Raw genomic sequence first — 11,393 nt, forward strand, 5'->3', positions numbered from 1 at the left:
GAGCTGTGCTTTCTGCAGAATGTTTTTCTGCGCTGTGTCCCTTCACTGTTGAAGACAGGCACAAGCTGTTGGGGATGTGTTGTCTGCATCTCAGACTGAAGCTCAAATGGTTCCTGTGGTGGATGAGAAGCAAAACGTCTTCAAAGAAAGAACAAGAAAGGCCAGTGGTCTCTTGGGAAAAAAAAGCACCTTTGGGACAACCATGACCTGGATGACTGAGAATCTCCATAGACAATCATGTGACATTTCATTTTATGACCATGTACCTTGGTGACAGAGTTGTCAGTCCCTGTTGTGGTCCGCCAACAGCCTGCCGAGCTGGCAGTGGAGTCAGACAGTGAGGAGGCTGGGGAAGACAAAGGGTCAGTCCTGGAGTCAGGGGAAGACCCAGACAAGGGCTCTGTTCTGTCCGCCCCCCCCTCAGTCTGGGAGACATGTGAACTGACTCAATTAGCCAGCACTTTAGTCCACGACAGCTATCAGCTCTGGCAGCAGACCAGCGAACATCTGCCAAGGTTTTCTTTCCCTGATGCTGGCGTCACAGAAGCTCATTACCAGAGCAACCAGAAAGTCAGGAACAAACAGCAATCCAGGCCAAATGCTCAATCAAATAGTTCAGCTCAAGTTTTCTCCAGTCAGTTTGTTTTGTCCGTCATGAAGTAGTAGAGCAGCCCCTCCTGCTTTTATACCCTGTGGGGTGTGGCTCCGTCACTCAGCACTCTCTAGGCCTGCCCCACCCCTTCTTTTGTAGTTCCCGCCTCTCTTGTCTACGAAACCTGAGATCTAACCAGGACTGATTGTCCACAGCTGGGTCTGGAAGCATTGCCTGGGCAGGGGCAGATACAGGAGACAGAGGCCTCGTCACCTCCTCCACCTGGCCTGCCTCTGGCTCCTGGAGCTGAGCCAGAAAGGCCAGCCCTGCAGAGGGGAGCCCCGACGGCCCTTCCCCCTCACTCTCTGAATAACTTTCTGGGAGGGGGCCAGGCCTGGGGGGGAGGGGCTGGAGCCACAACAGGCTCTGTGTCAGAGACAGAGATGGGGCCAGGGCCATCAAGGAGCAATGTGTGGACTCTGGAGCCTCCAGAGCAGTGATGGGTTTCAATTTTTTTTACTACCGGTTCTGTGGGTGTGGCTTGATGGGCATGGCATGGCATGGCTTGGTGGGCATGGCAGAGGATGGATACTGTAAAATCTCCATTCTAACCCCACTCAAAGGGAAGGTTACTGCAAAATCCCCATTTCCTCCCAATCAGCTGGGACCTGGGAATGCACGCATACAAAGAGTTGCCAGAAGGCAAGAGCAGCTGAAGCAAAAAGGACAACTCGGGAATAAGGCCAGGAGATGATTGGCCCTTCCCATAAGACTTAGAGCAGCAAGGGCTGTTGGGTTTTTTGTAGGAAAGCAACGTTGCTACAATTGTTTCTTGTCACTGTCTCCTGTTTCTGAACTTCCTGGGGTTCTTGCCAGTGGTGGGATTCAAATAATTTAACAACCAGTTCCCTGCCATAATGATTTCTACCAACAACCAGTTCACCAAATTGCTCAGAAAGTTAACAACCGGTTCTCCCGAAGTGGTGCGAATTGGCTGAATCCCACCACTGGTTCTTGCCAAGAAAAGTCTTTGGCAGGGTGCCTGTTAAATTCGGGCAATAACGAGACAGGAGACCAGGATAGTGACAACAGCTCTTTACTATATGGTGAACCCAGCAGCTCGGGCTGGGAAAACCCTCTCTTTATATACAGTTTAGCCAGAGGCTTTATCCAATCAGCAACGTGCTTTTTCCCGCTCAGTTTTCCCTCCAAAACTCTTAAAGATACATTACACTCCTTCCCTCCCAGAGAACACTTTACCAATATTTACATAGAATTAACATCTTATTTTTCTATGTAATCACGCAAGTAGACTGGGCGTCTCCTGACTCTTTCGGACCTGCGCAATTCATTTTCTGGGAGTGAGTCGAGCTGACCGGAGGGACTGTTTGTTCCTCTCAGCTCCTCCTCTAGGCCATCCGGCCCTGGATTATTTGCAGAGTCGTCCCTGCTGTCTTCAGGAGGAACCGGTTGGCGTCGCTGGACCTCCTGGAACTCAGATAAGTCCCGCGTTTGCCCCGGGTTTGAGTCAGCTGTGGATTCAAACATTGGATAGTCAGGGCCTGTTTCGTCTGATTCTGATTTACCGGTTATGCGTTTCCTTATTTGGTCTATGTGGCGCTTCCATACCCGGCCATCCTCTATCTCTACTAGATATGATTTTGGTCCTGTTATCTCTAGGATTTTTCCTGCTAACCAGGTCGGGCCCTCGCTGTAGTTGTGTGCCCACACTAGGTCGCCTACTGCCATCCCTCTTGTTTTACCGTGTGCCCCTTTGTAACCGTCTGGTGTGTAGTTTGGGTTTAAACGGTCGAGTGGGCACCTAAGTTTCCGACCCATTAATAGCTCTGCCGGGCTGCGGCCAGTTGTTACACAGGGGGTTCTGTGTTGGACTGCCAGGAATGTATCGATTTTTGTTTGCCAATCGCCTGGCCTGATTCTGGACAATGCTTCTTTTGCGCTCCGAACGAAACGTTCTGCAAGGCCGTTCGTCGCAGGGTGGAAAGGCGCCGAGAGGACATGCCGGATGCCCTCCTCTGCCAAGTACCCCTCAAACTGGGTTGCCGTGAATTGCGGGCCGTTATCGGAGACTAAAGTGTCGGGCAACCCGTGGGTTACAAATAGGTGCCGTAGGACTGAAATCACGGCCTCGGCTGTCATGGATCTCATGAGAATGATTTCCAGCCATTTGGAGTAGGCATCGACTACTACCAGAAAGGTTTGGCCGTGGAAGGGGCCGGCAAAATCGATATGGATCCTAGACCAAGGGCCCTGGGGTCTCTCCCATTCCCGAATCGGGGCCGTTGGGGGTAGCGGTCTGGACTCCTGGCAGGCCTGGCATTTCCCTACCCTTTCAGCAATTTCCGTGTCCATTAAGGGCCACCACACATAGCTTCTCGCTAGACCCTTCATTCTCACGATCCCTGGGTGGCCTTCGTGAAGGAGCTCCAATACCTTTTCCCTCAATTTCTCCGGGATCACCACTCGATCCCCCCATAGCAGGCACCCCCCTTGAGCTGAGAGTTCCCCGCGTTTTTTTACAAATTCTTTAAAACGCTCGCGCAGCGGCCAACCTCTTTGTACCCAACCAATTACAGTCCTTATTGTAATGTCCTTGTACGAAGCCCGAGCCACCTCTTTGGATGTGACTGGGCCAGAGTCCAAAGAGTCAATTAGCAGAACTGGTGTCCCGGAGTGGGGTCTTGATAGTCTCTGGTAACGGGCATCTGCTCAGGCGTCTGCATGCCCTAATTCCTTCCTGGCCGGTGTAGTAATTTGTAAGAATACGCGCTAGGAAGATAGTCCATCTGATCAGTCTGGGCGAAAGTGCCACGGGCGTTGGGCGGTCACCTGCCAACAGGCCTAGCAAAGGTCTATGGTCCGTGATGATTTCGAAATCACGACCAAATACATATTCATGGAATTTCTTTACTCCGGAGACTATAGCCAAGGCTTCCTTATCTAGCTGGCTATAATTCCTTTCAGCTGATGACATTGTTCGGGAGTAATATGCAATAGGGGCTTCTGTGCCATTTGGCAACCTGTGGCTGAGCACAGCCCCCACCCCATAGGGAGATGCATCGCAGCTTAACACTAATGGCAGCGTGCCATTGTATTGGATAAGGAGGCTATCACTCGATAGGAGATTCTTTACCCCTTCGAATGCCCTAGCTTCCGCCTTTCCCCAAGACCATGCAGCCGTCTTTGCTAGTAATTTATGAAGCGGCTCGGCTACTGTTGCCTTATTTCTTAAAAATACCGCGTAGAAATTGACCAGACCTAAGAATGCCTGCAACTCCGTTTTGTTCTTTGGAACCGGGGCCTTCCTGATGGCCTGTACCTTGCTTTCAGTGGGTGAATCCTTCCTGTCTATCCGTAGCCCAGGAATTCCACAGATTCAACCCCGATCTGGCATTTGTTCAGTTTAACTGTGAGACCGGCAGACCGGAAAATGCCCAAAACTTTTCGCAGCCTTACCCTAATTCCTCTAGATTCTCAGCGGATACCAGTACATCGTCAAAGTATGGTACCACCCTGGTAGTCCCTGCAATAGCCGCTCCATTAGGTTCTGAAATAACCCTGGAGCCACACTAACCCCAAACTGTAACCGGGTACACTTAAAAGCCCTCTGTGAGTCACAATTGTCTGCGCTCGCTGTGCTGCTATCTACAGGCAGCTGTTGATAGGCTTGGGCCAAGTCTAGCTTGGCAAAACCTGCCCTTGCCCCATTGAGTGCAGTAAGTGCTGTACCACAGGGACGGGTAAGCACTCTTTGCAACGCTTTGTTAAGCGTTGCCTTATAGTCAGCGCAAATCCGGACCGACCCGTCCGGTTTGACTGGGGTGACTATAGGGTCTCCCACTTAGCATGGTCAACTGGCACTAGAATTCCCTGGTTTACTAGCTTGTCCAGTTCGGTCAATCCTGGGCTTTAGGCTAACGGGACCCTCCTAGCCTTTAAGCGAATAGGGCAACTTGTGGGTCTAAGTTAAAAGAAATAGGGGTCCCGTGTACTTGCCCAGGCAGTCTCTGAAAACGCCCCAAATTCCTTCATGAGTACGTCTTTAAGGTCGACTTCGTTTCTGAAGATTCCAGTCACTCCCATGCCCAATGCTCGGAACCAATCCAGTCCCAACAAGCTTGGTAGGGTCCCATCAACGATGGTGATGGGCAGAGTTTTCTTGTATTGTCCATACTCGACGTGGACGGACGTTACCCCTCGAACAGGGATGCGATTCCCTTGGTAGTCTTGTACCTTTAGTTTCTGTGGTTGCAGCTTGCGCTTTGCGATGGCGGGTAAGGCTTTCACGAGAGTGTCCCAGGACATGATCGTGATCGATGAGCCGGTGTCCACCTCCAATCGGCACGGCACCCCCTCAATCTTTGTTTCCGTAAAGATTTTTTTTCTAGGCGTGTTGATGCGTGACCCACTCTCACGGTAGTCTGATTCAACTTCGCGCCTTTTTTGAGTTGACCAATCACGGGCCGCGCTGCCCCGCGCTCTGGTTGGTCAGTTTGAATTTTTGGCGGGAAGGTTGGGGTGCTCGACAGGCCTGTGCTATGTGCCCCTTCCTTTCGCACCGCCGACAAGTCGCATCCTTAAATTTGCATTGTTGTCGTTGGTGTTGCCCTCCACAACTCGCGCAGTCACCCCGGTCTTCTTTCTCCGGCCTCCCGGTGTGGAAGACTCCTTCCTCCTCCTCACCGTCCGACTCGGCCTGGACCTCTTCATTGTGGACCGGGGTTGATTTCGCACCAGCCGTTGGTGCGACCTGCTTTTGTAGGGTTTCCGCCGCTTGGGTAGACATCTCATGAGCCCTGGCTTCATCCAAGGCGTTTGCCAGCGTCAAGTTGCTTTTGGACAGCAGCCGCCGCAAACGGATGTCCCTGACCCCACGAATGAGTTGCTCCAGTAATGCCTCTTCCAAGTCTCGGTACTCGCAATGGTTCGTGGCTTTCCTCAGGGCTGCCATGTATACGCTGATGGACTCGCCCTCTTGCTGCCTACGCTCCCTGAATTCGTACCGTTGCACATACTTGGACGGCGTTGGTGCATAATGGGCTTTCAATACGGTCTGTAGAGTCTGCCACGGCACCGATTGTACCGGCGTTGGCTCCGCCAACGATTCTGCGGTGTCGAAAACCTCTGGACCGCAGTGGCTCAGGAAATACGCTCGCTTCCTGTTGTCTGAGACTCCTTGGAGTTCGTTCGCCTCGAGGAAACACTCGAAACGAGCCATGTATGACCCCCATTTTTCCTTAGCTGGGTCGAATGGCGCTGGCGGTGTGTAGCTGGACATCACTGCTTTCCGCCCCTTGTTTGCTGGGTTCGCATCTTCCTGGTGAATTCAGCTTTTTTCCTGGCGCTCCTAGCCTCGAGATCCCACCTTCGTCGCCAGTGTTAAATTCGGGCAATAACGAGACAGGAGACCAGGATAGTGACAACAGCTCTTTACTATATGGTGAACCCAGCAGCTCGGGCTGGGAAAACCCTCTCTTTATATACAGTTTAGCCAGAGGCTTTATCCAATCAGCAACGTGCTTTTTCCCGCTCAGTTTTCCCTCCAAAACTCTTAAAGATACATTACAGTGCCAAAGAAGACAAAGGTTTGTGATAAGGCCGAAGGACTTTTTCTGAAGGACTTTGTTTTGGAATTAATTTGGACTAAGCTGAGAATGAAGTAATTCTCAACTGTTCTAATAAAATATGTTTGTTTAGGATTGATTGTGTCTGGTAATAACTACTTGGGTCTAGGTCACAAGAGTCCCAATATCTTGGATCCAAGTTGTTTGTGGCCCTTTTGTGTCACAGCAAAAACCAGTTTGATAATTGAATATGCACACATTAGACCAAAAGATATGGAGAGACCCATGTTGAAAAAGGCTAGATTAGAATGCACACGGCATATACTCAATAAATTCTGCTCAGTTTTTATATTTTATTGTATGTTGCATACACATACACCAGTGGTGAAATCCAATTTTTTTTACTATTGGTTCTGTGGGCGTGGCTTGGTGGCCATGTCAGGGGAAGGATACTGCAAAATCTCCATTCCCACCCCACTCTGGGGCCAGCCAGAGGTGGCATTTTCCGGTTCTCCGAACTACTCAAAATTTCTGCTACCGGTTCTCCAGAACCTGTCAGAACCTGCTGGATTTCACTCCGATATACACCCCACCCCCCCACACACAGAGCAGTTCTAGCTTAACAACTACTTGACTCCAGTAAAAAAAAAAAGGACATTCAGTTATTAAGAATATTGGAGTGCCATCCTCTGGATTGAAAAAGAATAAAATATTTTGGATGTCTGTCACTGAATGGTGTGTGTGTGGGAGGGGGGGGGCAAACTTCTCCTCCTGAGAAGAACATTTGGGATTTATTGACTTTTTTTTTAACCAGTGTGATTTTAAGAGTGAACTGGGCACGTGCCTTTTTGTTTTGTTTTGTTTTTGTTAGCACTATTCTGATCTTACTGTTGGAATTTTTATGTGCTTTAAAGGATACCTCATCTTTGAACTGGATTGTGGAATATGTGGCACAGCTCCTCCGTCTCCCTCCCTCCCTGAACCTGTGGGACGGGCACTTGCTCAGCCGTGGCTTTCCAAAGCTGAAAGGACAGTGGGCTCTTTGTCTAAGGAGAGGTCTGCTTCTTAGCAGCCCCACACCACTGTCTTTGTCAAGGGATACTCAGACGAGAGCCACACGAGCAGGGTTTTCTGTCCCCCTGGGAAGGAATTTGCCTATGCAGCCCAGAGAATGCCAGGAATGCTGGTTTGCGCACACACTAAGCCTTGTCCTTATAAGGCTCAAGGGGTCGTCCAGGCTCCTGAGACAAAATGCCTCAGGTTTTTCAAGGATCATTGTCCCAATTCCATGTAAGGGAAAGACAAAAGCCATCCATTCTAGAGATCAGACTTCTGCCTTCCTTTCAATACCTGCTCCAAAAACAGCACTCCTAACACTGTGATGGGAATTTGTATCAGGGCCTGCTGAGAACCAACTAGCCACCTCCAGCTCCAGGTCAGCCCAGATTGTACTGCTGAAATTTGAGATTTGCTATATGATGTTTTCAAATAGCAGCCGGGCTAAACATTCAAGCCAGGAGTGCTATTCAGCAATTTCTGACAGGTTCTGGAGAACCAGGAGCGGAAATCTTGAGTAGTTCACAGAACTGGCAAATACCACCTCTGGCTGGCCCCAGAGTGGGGTGGGAATGGGGATTTCGCAGTATCCTTCCCAGTGGTGGGTTGCTACCAGTTCGCCCTGGTTCTTCCCTGGAGTGGGGTCAGAATGGAGATTTTGCAGTATCCTTCCCAGTGGTGGGTTGCTACCAGTTCACCCTAGTTCGGGCGAACCGGTGGCAGCGGTGGCAGGAGGCTCCGCCCACCCACCTGGGTGTTACCAAATACGCTCTGCACATAAGCTTCTGTGGATGCGCAGAAGTGGCGCGCGTGCGAACTCGTAGCAAAAGTAAGAGAAACCCACCACTGATCCTTCCCCTGCCATGCCCACCAAGCCACACCACAGCCACCATACCACGCCCACAGAACCGGTAGTAAAAATATTTGAATTTCACCCCTGATTCAAGCATGTTTTTTTTTATAGGCTCACAAGTGGATGGTTTTATTAACACTGGACTGGAAGCCTGTATTGCAGACTGTGCTAAACTACAACCGCCTGCATTCCTTAACAGATTTCTTCCTCCCATAGGTAGTTCATGAAGGAGTCAGCTGATGACTGTAGACAAAAAAAAATACGATGTGAATGTGGGCAGGCTACAATTCTTTTCTTGCTGATCAATTGCAGTACAATATGCAAAGGGGGAAAACAGGTTTTCTGAGGGAGGGGGAACCCCTGAGGCTCAGCACTTCTTTTTGAAATTTATTTATTTATTGTCTTAAAATACTTCCTCTTCTGGAAGATGCAGCTGTGTGATCCCAGCTGATAAACCTACAGTAGCTGCTTTAAGGAGTTATTTGAATTTGAGGCTGGTGCTGTTTGCTACCCTGCTTACTCTACAGCAAGGGTCCCAATTCAAACCCCCAGTCCAGAGGTGGGTTTCAGCAGGTTCTGACCAGTTCTGGAGAACCGGTAGCAGAAATTTTGAGTAGTTCAGAGAACTGGTAGTAATAATTCTGACTGGCCCCGCCCCCGTCTATTCTCTGCCTCCCAGGTCCCAGCTGATTGGGAGGAAATGGGGATTTTGTAGTATCTTTCCCAGTGGTGGGTTGCTACCAGTTCGCCCTGGTTCTTCCCTGGAGTGGGGTCAGAATGGAGATTTTGCAGTATCCTTCCCAGTGGTGGGTTGCTACCAGTTCACCCTAGTTCGGGCGAACCGGTGGCAGCGGTGGCAGGAGGCTCCGCCCACCCACCTGGGTGTTACCAAATACGCTCTGCACATAAGCTTCTGTGGATGCGCAGAAGTGGCGCGCGTGCGAACTCGTAGCAAAAGTAAGAGAAACCCACCACTGATCCTTCCCCTGCCATGCCCACCAAGCCACACCACAGCCACCATACCACGCCCACAGAACCGGTAGTAAAAATATTTGAATTTCACCCCTGATTCAAGCATGTTTTTTTTTATAGGCTCACAAGTGGATGGTTTTATTAACACTGGACTGGAAGCCTGTATTGCAGACTGTGCTAAACTACAACCGCCTGCATTCCTTAACAGATTTCTTCCTCCCATAGGTAGTTCATGAAGGAGTCAGCTGATGACTGTAGACAAAAAAAAATACGATGTGAATGTGGGCGGGCTACAATTCTTTCCTTGCTGATCAATTGCAGTACAATATGCAAAGGGGGAAAACAGGTTTTCTGAGGGAGGGGGAACCCCTGAGGCCCAGCACTTCTTTTTGAAATTTATTTATTTATTGTCTTAAAATACTTCCTCTTCTGGAAGATGCAGCTGTGTGATCCCAGCTGATAAACCTATAGTAGCTGCTTTAAGAAGTTATTTGAATTTGAGGCTGGTGCTGTTTGCTACCCTGCTTACTCTACAGCAAGGGTCCCAATTCAAACCCCCAGTCCAGAAGTGGGTGTCAGCAGGTTCTGACCAGTTCTGGAGAACCGGTAGCAGAAATTTTGAGTAGTTCAGAGAACTGGTAGTAAAAATTCTGACTGGCCCCGCCCCCGTCTATTCTCTGCCTCCTGAGTCCCAGCTGATTGGGAGGAAATGGGGATTTTGTAGTATCTTTCCCCTGGAGTGGAGTGGGAATGGAGATTTTACAGTATCCTTCCCCTGCCATGCCCACCAAGCCATGCCCACCAAGCCACACACACAGAACCAGTAGTAATAATTTTTGAAACCCACCACTGCCCCAGTCCATGGATCGGCATCCGGCATAGCATACCAGAAACTGAACCGTGCAAACAAGCAAAGCCCCATCCACAGGATGCAGGCAGATAGCGAAACCACGCCCCCTTTCATCCGCGGAAAGTCCTCTCGCCACGGAACTGGTCCCTAATCCCCAAAAGATTGGGGGGCCACTGCTTAAGAGCACTGTTTTGCCTTCAGATCTGAAGCAATGCACCATCCAAATGTATTAAAACGTCACTTCAAGTTAATTTTTTATATTTGATTCTTGTCTGCAATAAATTTAGTGGCTGTTGAGGGACGAAAAAAAGTCTTCAAAATGATTAAAGAATTCTTAGAGACATAGCGTTAACAGTTAGTGGCATGCTGTATCACAGTTATAAAGTGGGCTTTCAAATTAAGTTCCTTCAAAGAATTTCTAGGCAATTTTACTGATTTTGAGAGGCTTTGCAATTTTGCTAAATCAAATGTTTTGGTCACCAGCTGCTTAGGACAAAAAAAAAAAAAGCTTCAGCTGAGATTAAAAAGTTATGAAATGTGAAAAAAGGAAAAAAAAACCTAAGGGGAAAACCATGAAAACCAATTAAGAGTTAAATGTTCGCACCCTGCATTGGAATTTATAAATCAAAAATAATCCCAATGATTTTGCTTTAAAATGATGTAGCAAAAGTTGCAATCATAGAACAAAGTCAAAAAATCGTAGCATTTTGGAGGGACCTGCTTGTCATTTCCCATACAATGTTTGTTTCAAATGGGAAGATTGTTTTTTCCTCTTTTCATCACAGCTGAGTCAGAAATAAATCAGGTCAGCTGCTGAATCTATCTATCTATCTATCTATCTATCTATCTATCTATCTATCTATCTATCTATCTATCTACCTACCTACCTACCTACCTACCTACCTACCTACCTACCGGTATCTATCTATCTATCTATCTATCTATCTATCTATCTATCTATCTATCTATCTATCTATCTATCTATCTATTCTATCATCCTCTATCTATCTGCCCTCTTTCCTTATTCCTTAGTAACAGCCATCTTCTCTCATGCAGACTCGGTCCTTGTGTCATCCAACCTCATTTACTTACTTATTCCCAGTAAGCCCAGTCACCACTGAAGCCACAGGACTTTGTGTGAATATGACCTGGCTCACAGATTGCAGCTTGCATTTTTCAGCATTCCTTGTGCCTGGTTAGAAGGCTGCTTTGTGTGAGGTCATCAGGCCCAGAAGGAGGACTGTCAAGAGACCCCCAACCAGGGTGGGGTGGTAGGGAAATTAGGAACATTTATTTGGATATTTTCCTTGAAAATATGTATCCTTCGGGAATGGGGCTTTGAAAAAAGTTTAGAGTGTACCAGAGACTTGAGCAAGCCCAGCAGTCGACATATTAAAAGCCTGCCTTGAAAGCAGTTATCAAACAAGGCAATTAATGTTTCAGTTTTATAGTGTTATTCAAAAATGTAATTGCCAAAAGCAAAAT

Source organism: Ahaetulla prasina, chromosome 2 (genome assembly GCF_028640845.1).
Source record: "Ahaetulla prasina isolate Xishuangbanna chromosome 2, ASM2864084v1, whole genome shotgun sequence".
NCBI lineage: Eukaryota > Metazoa > Chordata > Lepidosauria > Squamata > Colubridae > Ahaetulla > Ahaetulla prasina.